This window comes from Taudactylus pleione, unplaced genomic scaffold (genome assembly GCF_031769625.1).
Source record: "Taudactylus pleione unplaced genomic scaffold, aTauple2 ptg000969l, whole genome shotgun sequence".
In the NCBI taxonomy this organism is placed as follows: domain Eukaryota; kingdom Metazoa; phylum Chordata; class Amphibia; order Anura; family Myobatrachidae; genus Taudactylus; species Taudactylus pleione.
Genome location: NW_028285370.1, coordinates 739,834 through 751,867, shown reverse-complemented (window position 1 = coordinate 751,867; position 12,034 = coordinate 739,834). Strand labels below are relative to the sequence as shown.

The 12,034-nt window shown below is 35.1% G+C and overlaps 1 protein-coding gene and 6 non-coding genes across 7 annotated transcripts in view; all 7 read left to right on the top strand.

Annotated features, from left to right (window-relative positions):
• ARMH1 (armadillo like helical domain containing 1) overlaps window positions 1–12,034 on the top strand; it is a 484,180-nt gene that overhangs the window by 213,091 nt on the left and 259,055 nt on the right. The gene's annotated exons all lie outside the window — the stretch shown is intronic.
• On the top strand, window positions 1,602–1,716 carry LOC148454776 (U5 spliceosomal RNA). The gene has a single exon (XR_015874614.1). It is a non-coding gene; the product is annotated as a U5 spliceosomal RNA (small nuclear RNA).
• LOC148454775 (U5 spliceosomal RNA) lies at window positions 3,656–3,770 on the top strand. Its single transcript, XR_015874612.1, has one exon. It is a non-coding gene; the product is annotated as a U5 spliceosomal RNA (small nuclear RNA).
• LOC148454774 (U5 spliceosomal RNA) lies at window positions 5,709–5,823 on the top strand. The gene has a single exon (XR_015874611.1). It is a non-coding gene; the product is annotated as a U5 spliceosomal RNA (small nuclear RNA).
• LOC148454773 (U5 spliceosomal RNA) lies at window positions 7,763–7,877 on the top strand. Its single transcript, XR_015874610.1, has one exon. It is a non-coding gene; the product is annotated as a U5 spliceosomal RNA (small nuclear RNA).
• On the top strand, window positions 9,817–9,931 carry LOC148454772 (U5 spliceosomal RNA). The gene has a single exon (XR_015874780.1). It is a non-coding gene; the product is annotated as a U5 spliceosomal RNA (small nuclear RNA).
• Window positions 11,872–11,986, top strand: LOC148454771 (U5 spliceosomal RNA). Its single transcript, XR_015874609.1, has one exon. It is a non-coding gene; the product is annotated as a U5 spliceosomal RNA (small nuclear RNA).

The window sequence follows — 12,034 nt, the reverse complement described above, 5'->3', positions numbered from 1 at the left end:
CCGTTTTAAAAAACATTGATGGTTGATGGCCATCTTTATGTTATGGTATTTCAAGGAAGTTGAAGAGGTAAATTAGGTAGTTTCCTTTTGTTTTAGTTTGTTTGCATGAAAATTTGACCCAGTTTAGAAGTTTTACTGTTTCCAATTTCTGATTCTCTTTTTCGGTTTACATTCAATTTGTTTTTGACTTATGGTAAAATATTATGTTTTTACCTTTTTTTTGTATATAGTAGTTTTGGGGTGTGGTATGTTAGTTCGACAGTTCTCATGTTGATGTGCATAATGTTGACATGTTATACTTTTAAACATGTCAACATTCAGAGGATGTCCATGTGGTGTCTGTTGACATGTTGAACACGTCAGTATTGTTGTGTCGACTTTTTGAATGTGATGGTAACTGTCGACCGTGTGTCTTTATACCATAGTTTTGTATCATTCATGTTGTTATGTGTGTACCGCAGCATTTGAAGTTCAAAGTTTGACCAGGAAATATAGGTAGGGATCTGAAAACTTGAACGTGGAAACACTGCTTCGTAGTGTAAAGTGCACTCTTATTTATGTTTCATCTGATACAGTTCATAGGTTCTCTGCAAGTTTATCCTTTTTTAACTTTGAAAAATATTACATTTATTTAGGATTATATAGGATGGGCTTGAAAATTGTGCCTCTTGTGCTTCTCCCTACTTTACTTTCATCTACTTCTTACTCCCCACTAGGGCACCTAGCACTTGGTTGCTTATGCTTTGCTGCCTATGTGGGTGGTATGTAGCAATGTATATTATCCATGTCCTTGTCCTGCTTTGTTTTGTGTTCTACTGTAAGTCACTGGTCACCTATTTGTTTATGTACTTTGTAAGGTGCTGCGGAACACTTGTGGCGCCATATAAATAAATGATAAGAATAATAATAACAACTATAAGTTTGTTCTGTCCTCTCGCTTGTTGAAATGAGGTCTGTTTGCATCCAGGGAGGTAACAGTGACACTCGGTGTACTTGTCTTTTTCTTAAGATCAAATAAATCTTTTGTCATTTACTAAAGATTTTCATGAATTTCATGCAAGTTTTTTATATGCTGTCTGGTTGACGAATGCTGGGCTTATTTACTAGTGAAATTCAGAAATGTCAATTTTTTCATTCAATTTTTTAGAATTTGACATTTAAATGTTGATTTTGTTTTTTAATGTAAAACTGGGGAAATAAATGTGTTTCTTCTCTTGTAGATGATTCTCCAGAATACTCTGTTACCAAGATGTTATTCCAGCACTGTATACCATAGTGTTGTCTGTAGGTACTCGACCAAGTTGAAGAACTGGTTTTGAATCACCATTCGACAATTCTGACTGTAATTCTTTCTTTACTTGGTAGTCTCATTTGAATACTTTCCCATGATGCATCTGATACATTGCAGTGGTTTTTTTATTGTTTGTTTTGATTTTGCATTTTGGAAGTTAAATTTTGCCCTTTTAATTTTTCTGTTGTAAATATATTAGTATTTTATAGTTTATGTTTGAAAATTGTTTCATATATGTGTCTAAAATCCTCTCTCTTGGTAAACTGAGGTCTGTTTGAATCCGGGGAGATAATCATGACACTTCTTTAGTATACTCTGGTTTCTCTTCAGATCGAATAAATCTTTCGCCTTTTACTAAAGATTTCCGTGGAGAGGAACAACCATGAGTTTCATGTAATTTTTTGATGCCTGGCTGATGCTTGGCTTATTCACTGGTAAAATACAGAATATCAAAATTGTTTTGGAAAACCATAGCTTCTAATGTTTTAGAAGGTTATCATGAATACTCTATTGCCATAGTTTTAGTATTCTTGTACTGTTATGGTGGGGATGGCCATTGGTGATTACCATCCATGGCACAAAAACCATCTATGGGGAATCATTGATGATTTGCACCCCTTTGATGGCCACCACTGCTGGGGGTACGATGGGCCACGGACTAATTCAAGAAAGGGGCGGGGCTAAGATCCGTCCAGTTAAAGTAAAAAAAACATTGTCTCTCTCTCATTCATCGATGGGAAAACTAATTAACATCGCCCGGCCACCGTTTTAAAAAAAATTGATGGTTGATGGCCATCTTTATGTTATGGTATTTCAAGGAAGTTGAAGAGGTAAATTAGGTAGTTTCCTTTTGTTTTAGTTTGTTTGCATGAAAATTTGACCCAGTTTAGAAGTTTTACTGTTTCCAATTTCTGATTCTCTTTTTCGGTTTACATTCAATTTGTTTTTGACTTATGGTAAAATATGATGTTTTTACCTTTTTTTTGTATATAGTAGTTTTGGGGTGTGGTATGTTAGTTCGACAGTTCTCATGTTGATGTGCATAATGTCGACATGTTATACTTTTAAACATGTCAACATTCAGAGGATGTCCATGTGGTGTCTGTTGACATGTTGAACACGTCAGTATTGTTGTGTCGACATTTTGAATATGATGGTAACTGTCGACCGTGTGTCTTTATACCATAGTTTTGTATCATTCATGTTGTTATGTGTGTACCGCAGCATTTGAAGTTCAAAGTTTGACCAGGAAAAATAGGTAGGGATCTGAAAACTTGAACGTGGAAACACTGCTTCGTAGTGTAAAGTGCACTCTTATCTATGTTTCATCTGATACAGTTCATAGGTTCTCTGCAAGTTTATCCTTTTTTAACTTAGAAAAATATTATATTTATTTAGGATTATATAGGATGGGCTTGAAAATTGTGCCTCTTGTTCTTCTCCCTACTTTACTTTCTTCTACTTCTTACTCCCCACTAGGGCACCTAGCACTTGGTTGCTTATGCTTTGCTGCCTATGTGGGTGGTATGTAGCAATGTATATTATCCATGTCCTTGTCCTGCTTTGTTTTGTGTTCTACTGTAAGTCACTGGTCACCTATTTGTTTATGTACTTTGTAAGGTGCTGCGGAACACTTGTGGCGCCATATAAATAAATGATAAGAATAATAATAACAACTATAAGTTTGTTCTGTCCTCTCGCTTGTTGAAATGAGGTCTGTTTGCATCCAGGGAGGTAACAGTGACACTCGGTGTACTTGTCTTTTTCTTAAGATCAAATAAATCTTTTGTCATTTACTAAAGATTTTCATGAATTTCATGCAAGTTTTTTATATGCTGTCTGGTTGACGAATGCTGGGCTTATTTACTAGTGAAATTCAGAAATGTCAATTTTTTCATTCAATTTTTTAGAATTTGACATTTAAATGTTGATTTTGTTTTTTAATGTAAAACTGGGGAAATAAATGTGTTTCTTCTCTTGTAGATGATTCTCCAGAATACTCTGTTACCAAGATGTTATTCCAGCACTGTATACCATAGTGTTGTCTGTAGGTACTCGACCAAGTTGAAGAACTGGTTTTGAATCACCATTCGACAATTCTGACTGTAATTCTTTCTTTACTTGGTAGTCTCATTTGAATACTTTCCCATGATGCATCTGATACATTGCAGTGGTTTTTTTATTGTTTGTTTTGATTTTGCATTTTGGAAGTAAAATTTTGCCCTTTTAATTTTTCTGTTGTAAATATATTAGTATTTTATAGTTTATGTTTGAAAATTGTTTCATATATGTGTCTAAAATCCTCTCTCTTGGTAAACTGAGGTCTGTTTGAATCCGGGGAGATAATCATGACACTTCTTTAGTATACTCTGGTTTCTCTTCAGATCGAATAAATCTTTCGCCTTTTACTAAAGATTTCCGTGGAGAGGAACAACCATGAGTTTCATGTAATTTTTTGATGCCTGGCTGATGCTTGGCTTATTCACTGGTAAAATACAGAATATCAAAATTGTTTTGGAAAACATAGCTTCTAATGTTTTAGAAGGTTATCATGAATACTCTATTGCCATAGTTTTAGTATTCTTGTACTGTTATGGTTGGGATGGCCATTGGTGATTACCATCCATGGCACAAAAACCATCTATGGGGAATCATTGATGATTTGCACCCCTTTGATGGCCACCACTGCTGGGGGTACGATGGGCCACGGACTAATTCAAGAAAGGGGCGGGGCTAAGATCCGTCCAGTTAAAGTAAAAAAAACATTGTCTCTCTCTCATCCATCGATGGGAAAACTAATTAACATCGCCCGGCCACCGTTTTAAAAAACATTGATGGTTGATGGCCATCTTTATGTTATGGTATTTCAAGGAAGTTGAAGAGGTAAATTAGGTAGTTTCCTTTTGTTTTAGTTTGTTTGCATGAAAATTTGACCCAGTTTAGAAGTTTTACTGTTTCCAATTTCTGATTCTCTTTTTCGGTTTACATTCAATTTGTTTTTGACTTATGGTAAAATATTATGTTTTTACCTTTTTTTTGTATATAGTAGTTTTGGGGTGTGGTATGTTAGTTCGACAGTTCTCATGTTGATGTGCATAATGTCGACATGTTATACTTTTAAACATGTCAACATTCAGAGGATGTCCATGTGGTGTCTGTTGACATGTTGAACACGTCAGTATTGTTGTGTCGACTTTTTGAATGTGATGGTAACTGTCGACCGTGTGTCTTTATACCATAGTTTTGTATCATTCATGTTGTTATGTGTGTACCGCAGCATTTGAAGTTCAAAGTTTGACCAGGAAAAATAGGTAGGGATCTGAAAACTTGAACGTGGAAACACTGCTTCGTAGTGTAAAGTGCACTCTTATTTATGTTTCATCTGATACAGTTCATAGGTTCTCTGCAAGTTTATCCTTTTTTAACTTTGAAAAATATTACATTTATTTAGGATTATATAGGATGGGCTTGAAAATTGTGCCTCTTGTGCTTCTCCCTACTTTACTTTCATCTACTTCTTACTCCCCACTAGGGCACCTAGCACTTGGTTGCTTATGCTTTGCTGCCTATGTGGGTGGTATGTAGCAATGTATATTATCCATGTCCTTGTCCTGCTTTGTTTTGTGTTCTACTGTAAGTCACTGGTCACCTATTTGTTTATGTACTTTGTAAGGTGCTGCGGAACACTTGTGGCGCCATATAAATAAATGATAAGAATAATAATAACAACTATAAGTTTGTTCTGTCCTCTCGCTTGTTGAAATGAGGTCTGTTTGCATCCAGGGAGGTAACAGTGACACTCGGTGTACTTGTCTTTTTCTTAAGATCAAATAAATCTTTTGTCATTTACTAAAGATTTTCATGAATTTCATGCAAGTTTTTTATATGCTGTCTGGTTGACGAATGCTGGGCTTATTTACTAGTGAAATTCAGAAATGTCAATTTTTTCATTCAATTTTTTAGAATTTGACATTTAAATGTTGATTTTGTTTTTTAATGTAAAACTGGGGAAATAAATGTGTTTCTTCTCTTGTAGATGATTCTCCAGAATACTCTGTTACCAAGATGTTATTCCAGCACTGTATACCATAGTGTTGTCTGTAGGTACTCGACCAAGTTGAAGAACTGGTTTTGAATCACCATTCGACAATTCTGACTGTAATTCTTTCTTTACTTGGTAGTCTCATTTGAATACTTTCCCATGATGCATCTGATACATTGCAGTGGTTTTTTTATTGTTTGTTTTGATTTTGCATTTTGGAAGTAAAATTTTGCCCTTTTAATTTTACTGTTGGAAATATATTAGTATTTTATAGTTTATGTTTGAAAATTGTTTCATATATGTGTCTAAAATCCTCTCTCTTGGTAAACTGAGGTCTGTTTGAATCCGGGGAGATAATCATGACACTTCTTTAGTATACTCTGGTTTCTCTTCAGATCGAATAAATCTTTCGCCTTTTACTAAAGATTTCCGTGGAGAGGAACAACCATGAGTTTCATGTAATTTTTTGATGCCTGGCTGATGCTTGGCTTATTCACTGGTAAAATACAGAATATCAAAATTGTTTTGGAAAACCATAGCTTCTAATGTTTTAGAAGGTTATCATGAATACTCTATTGCCATAGTTTTAGTATTCTTGTACTGTTATGGTTGGGATGGCCATTGGTGATTACCATCCATGGCACAAAAACCATCTATGGGGAATCATTGATGATTTGCACCCCTTTGATGGCCACCACTGCTGGGGGTACGATGGGCCACGGACTAATTCAAGAAAGGGGCGGGGCTAAGATCCGTCCAGTTAAAGTAAAAAAAACATTGTCTCTCTCTCATCCATCGATGGGAAAACTAATTAACATCGCCCGGCCACCGTTTTAAAAAACATTGATGGTTGATGGCCATCTTTATGTTATGGTATTTCAAGGAAGTTGAAGAGGTAAATTAGGTAGTTTCCTTTTGTTTTAGTTTGTTTGCATGAAAATTTGACCCAGTTTAGAAGTTTTACTGTTTCCAATTTCTGATTCTCTTTTTCGGTTTACATTCAATTTGTTTTTGACTTATGGTAAAATATTATGTTTTTACCTTTTTTTTGTATATAGTAGTTTTGGGGTGTGGTATGTTAGTTCGACAGTTCTCATGTTGATGTGCATAATGTCGACATGTTATACTTTTAAACATGTCAACATTCAGAGGATGTCCATGTGGTGTCTGTTGACATGTTGAACACGTCAGTATTGTTGTGTCGACTTTTTGAATGTGATGGTAACTGTCGACCGTGTGTCTTTATACCATAGTTTTGTATCATTCATGTTGTTATGTGTGTACCGCAGCATTTGAAGTTCAAAGTTTGACCAGGAAAAATAGGTAGGGATCTGAAAACTTGAACGTGGAAACACTGCTTCGTAGTGTAAAGTGCACTCTTATTTATGTTTCATCTGATACAGTTCATAGGTTCTCTGCAAGTTTATCCTTTTTTAACTTTGAAAAATATTACATTTATTTAGGATTATATAGGATGGGCTTGAAAATTGTGCCTCTTGTGCTTCTCCCTACTTTACTTTCATCTACTTCTTACTCCCCACTAGGGCACCTAGCACTTGGTTGCTTATGCTTTGCTGCCTATGTGGGTGGTATGTAGCAATGTATATTATCCATGTCCTTGTCCTGCTTTGTTTTGTGTTCTACTGTAAGTCACTGGTCACCTATTTGTTTATGTACTTTGTAAGGTGCTGCGGAACACTTGTGGCGCCATATAAATAAATGATAAGAATAATAATAACAACTATAAGTTTGTTCTGTCCTCTCGCTTGTTGAAATGAGGTCTGTTTGCATCCAGGGAGGTAACAGTGACACCCGGTGTACTTGTCTTTTTCTTAAGATCAAATAAATCTTTTGTCATTTACTAAAGATTTTCATGAATTTCATGCAAGTTTTTTATATGCTGTCTGGTTGACGAATGCTGGGCTTATTTACTAGTGAAATTCAGAAATGTCAATTTTTTCATTCAATTTTTTAGAATTTGACATTTAAATGTTGATTTTGTTTTTTAATGTAAAACTGGGGAAATAAATGTGTTTCTTCTCTTGTAGATGATTCTCCAGAATACTCTGTTACCAAGATGTTATTCCAGCACTGTATACCATAGTGTTGTCTGTAGGTACTCGACCAAGTTGAAGAACTGGTTTTGAATCACCATTCGACAATTCTGACTGTAATTCTTTCTTTACTTGGTAGTCTCATTTGAATACTTTCCCATGATGCATCTGATACATTGCAGTGGTTTTTTTATTGTTTGTTTTGATTTTGCATTTTGGAAGTAAAATTTTGCCCTTTTAATTTTACTGTTGGAAATATATTAGTATTTTATAGTTTATGTTTGAAAATTGTTTCATATATGTGTCTAAAATCCTCTCTCTTGGTAAACTGAGGTCTGTTTGAATCCGGGGAGATAATCATGACACTTCTTTAGTATACTCTGGTTTCTCTTCAGATCGAATAAATCTTTCGCCTTTTACTAAAGATTTCCGTGGAGAGGAACAACCATGAGTTTCATGTAATTTTTTGATGCCTGGCTGATGCTTGGCTTATTCACTGGTAAAATACAGAATATCAAAATTGTTTTGGAAAACCATAGCTTCTAATGTTTTAGAAGGTTATCATGAATACTCTATTGCCATAGTTTTAGTATTCTTGTACTGTTATGGTTGGGATGGCCATTGGTGATTACCATCCATGGCACAAAAACCATCTATGGGGAATCATTGATGATTTGCACCCCTTTGATGGCCACCACTGCTGGGGGTACGATGGGCCACGGACTAATTCAAGAAAGGGGCGGGGCTAAGATCCGTCCAGTTAAAGTAAAAAAAACATTGTCTCTCTCTCATTCATCGATGGGAAAACTAATTAACATCGCCCGGCCACCATTTTAAAAAACATTGATGGTTGATGGCCATCTTTATGTTATGGTATTTCAAGGAAGTTGAAGAGGTAAATTAGGTAGTTTCCTTTTGTTTTAGTTTGTTTGCATGAAAATTTGACCCAGTTTAGAAGTTTTACTGTTTCCAATTTCTGATTCTCTTTTTCGGTTTACATTCAATTTGTTTTTGACTTATGGTAAAATATTATGTTTTTACCTTTTTTTTGTATATAGTAGTTTTGGGCTGTGGTATGTTAGTTCGACAGTTCTCATGTTGATGTGCATAATGTTGACATGTTATACTTTTAAACATGTCAACATTCAGAGGATGTCCATGTGGTGTCTGTTGACATGTTGAACACGTCAGTATTGTTGTGTCGACTTTTTGAATGTGATGGTAACTGTCGACCGTGTGTCTTTATACCATAGTTTTGTATCATTCATGTTGTTATGTGTGTACCGCAGCATTTGAAGTTCAAAGTTTGACCAGGAAAAATAGGTAGGGATCTGAAAACTTGAACGTGGAAACACTGCTTCGTAGTGTAAAGTGCACTCTTATTTATGTTTCATCTGATACAGTTCATAGGTTCTCTGCAAGTTTATCCTTTTTTAACTTTGAAAAATATTACATTTATTTAGGATTATATAGGATGGGCTTGAAAATTGTGCCTCTTGTGCTTCTCCCTACTTTACTTTCATCTGCTTCTTACTCCCCACTAGGGCACCTAGCACTTGGTTGCTTATGCTTTGCTGCCTATGTGGGTGGTATGTAGCAATGTATATTATCCATGTCCTTGTCCTGCTTTGTTTTGTATTGTACTGTAAGTCATTGGTCACCTATTTGTTTATGTACTTTGTAAGGTGCTGCGGAACACTTGTGGTGCCATATAAATAAATGATAAGAATAATAATAACAACTATAAGTTTGTTCTGTCCTCTCGCTTGTTGAAATGAGGTCTGTTTGCATCCAGGGAGGTAACAGTGACACTCGGTGTACTTGTCTTTTTCTTAAGATCAAATAAATCTTTTGTCATTTACTAAAGATTTTCATGAATTTCATGCAAGTTTTTTATATGCTGTCTGGTTGACGGATGCTGGGCTTATTTACTAGTGAAATTCAGAAATGTCAATTTTTTCATTCAATTTTTTAGAATTTCACATTTAAATGTTGATTTTGTTTTTTAATGTAAAACTGGGGAAATAAATGTGTTTCTTCTCTTGTAGATGATTCTCCAGAATACTCTGTTACCAAGATGTTATTCCAGCACTGTATACCATAGTGTTGTCTGTAGGTACTCGACCAAGTTGAAGAACTGGTTTTGAATCACCATTCGACAATTCTGACTGTAATTCTTTCTTTACTTGGTAGTCTCATTTGAATACTTTCCCATGATGCATCTGATACATTGCAGTGGTTTTGTTTTTGTTTGTTTTGATTTTGCATTTTGGAAGTTAAATTTTGCCCTTTTAATTTTTCTGTTGTAAATATATTAGTATTTTATAGTTTATGTTTGAAAATTGTTTCATATATGTGTCTAAAATCCTCTCTCTTGGTAAACTGAGGTCTGTTTGAATCCGGGGAGATAATCATGACACTTCTTTAGTATACTCTGGTTTCTCTTCAGATCGAATAAATCTTTCGCCTTTTACTAAAGATTTCCGTGGAGAGGAACAACCATGAGTTTCATGTAATTTTTTGATGCCTGGCTGATGCTGGGCTTATTCACTGGTAAAATACAGAATATCAAAATTGTTTTGGAAAACCATAGCTTCTAATGTTTTAGAAGGTTATCATGAATACTCTATTGCCATAGTTTTAGTATTCTTGTACTGTTATGGTTGGGATGGCCATTGGTGATTACCATCCATGGCACAAAAACCATCTATGGGGAATCATTGATGATTTGCACCCCTTTGATGGCCACCACTGCTGGGGGTACGATGGGCCACGGACTAATTCAAGAAAGGGGCGGGGCTAAGATCCGTCCAGTTAAAGTAAAAAAAACATTGTCTCTCTCTCATCCATCGATGGGAAAACTAATTAACATCGCCCGGCCACCGTTTTAAAAAACATTGATGGTTGATGGCCATCTTTATGTTATGGTATTTCAAGGAAGTTGAAGAGGTAAATTAGGTAGTTTCCTTTTGTTTTAGTTTGTTTGCATGAAAATTTGACCCAGTTTAGAAGTTTTACTGTTTCCAATTTCTGATTCTCTTTTTCGGTTTACATTCAATTTGTTTTTGACTTATGGTAAAATATTATGTTTTTACCTTTTTTTTGTATATAGTAGTTTTGGGGTGTGGTATGTTAGTTCGACAGTTCTCATGTTGATGTGCATAATGTCGACATGTTATACTTTTAAACATGTCAACATTCAGAGGATGTCCATGTGGTGTCTGTTGACATGTTGAACACGTCAGTATTGTTGTGTCGACATTTTGAATGTGATGGTAACTGTCGACCGTGTGTCTTTATACCATAGTTTTGTATCATTCATGTTGTTATGTGTGTACCGCAGCATTTGAAGTTCAAAGTTTGACCAGGAAAAATAGGTAGGGATCTGAAAACTTGAACGTGGAAACACTGCTTCGTAGTGTAAAGTGCACTCTTATTTATGTTTCATCTGATACAGTTCATAGGTTCTCTGCAAGTTTATCCTTTTTTAACTTAGAAAAATATTACATTTATTTAGGATTATATAGGATGGGCTTGAAAATTGTGCCTCTTGTGCTTCTCCCTACTTTACTTTCATCTACTTCTTACTCCCCACTAGGGCACCTAGCACTTGGTTGCTTATGCTTTGCTGCCTATGTGGGTGGTATGTAGCAATGTATATTATCCATGTCCTTGTCCTGCTTTGTTTTGTATTGTACTGTAAGTCATTGGTCACCTATTTGTTTATGTACTTTGTAAGGTGCTGCGGAACACTTTGTGGCGCCATATAAATAAATGATAAGAATAATAATAACAACTATAAGTTTGTTCTGTCCTCTCGCTTGTTGAAATGAGGTCTGTTTGCATCCAGGGAGGTAACAGTGACACTCGGTGTACTTGTCTTTTTCTTAAGATCAAATAAATCTTTTGTCATTTACTAAAGATTTTCATGAATTTCATACAAGTTTTTTATATGCTGTCTGGTTGACGGATGCTGGGCTTATTTACTAGTGAAATTCAGAAATGTCAATTTTTTCATTCAATTTTTTAGAATTTGACATTTAAATGTTGATTTTGTTTTCTAATGTAAAACTGGGGAAATAAATGTGTTTCTTCTCTTGTAGATGATTCTCCAGAATACTCTGTTACCAAGATGTTATTCCAGCACTGTATACCATAGTGTTGTCTGTAGGTACTCGACCAAGTTGAAGAACTGGTTTTGAATCACCATTCGACAATTCTGACTGTAATTCTTTCTTTACTTGGTAGTCTCATTTGAATACTTTCCCATGATGCATCTGATACATTGCAGTGGTTTTTTTATTGTTTGTTTTGATTTTGCATTTTGGAAGTAAAATTTTGCCCTTTTAATTTTACTGTTGTAAATATATTAGTATTTTATAGTTTATGTTTGAAAATTGTTTCATATATGTGTCTAAAATCCTCTCTCTTGGTAAACTGAGGTCTGTTTGAATCCGGGGAGATAATCATGACACTTCTTTAGTATACTCTGGTTTCTCTTCAGATCGAATAAATCTTTCGCCTTTTACTAAAGATTTCCGTGGAGAGGAACAACCATGAGTTTCATGTAATTTTTTGATGCCTGGCTGATGCTTGGCTTATTCACTGGTAAAATACAGAATATCAAAATTGTTTTGGAAAACCATA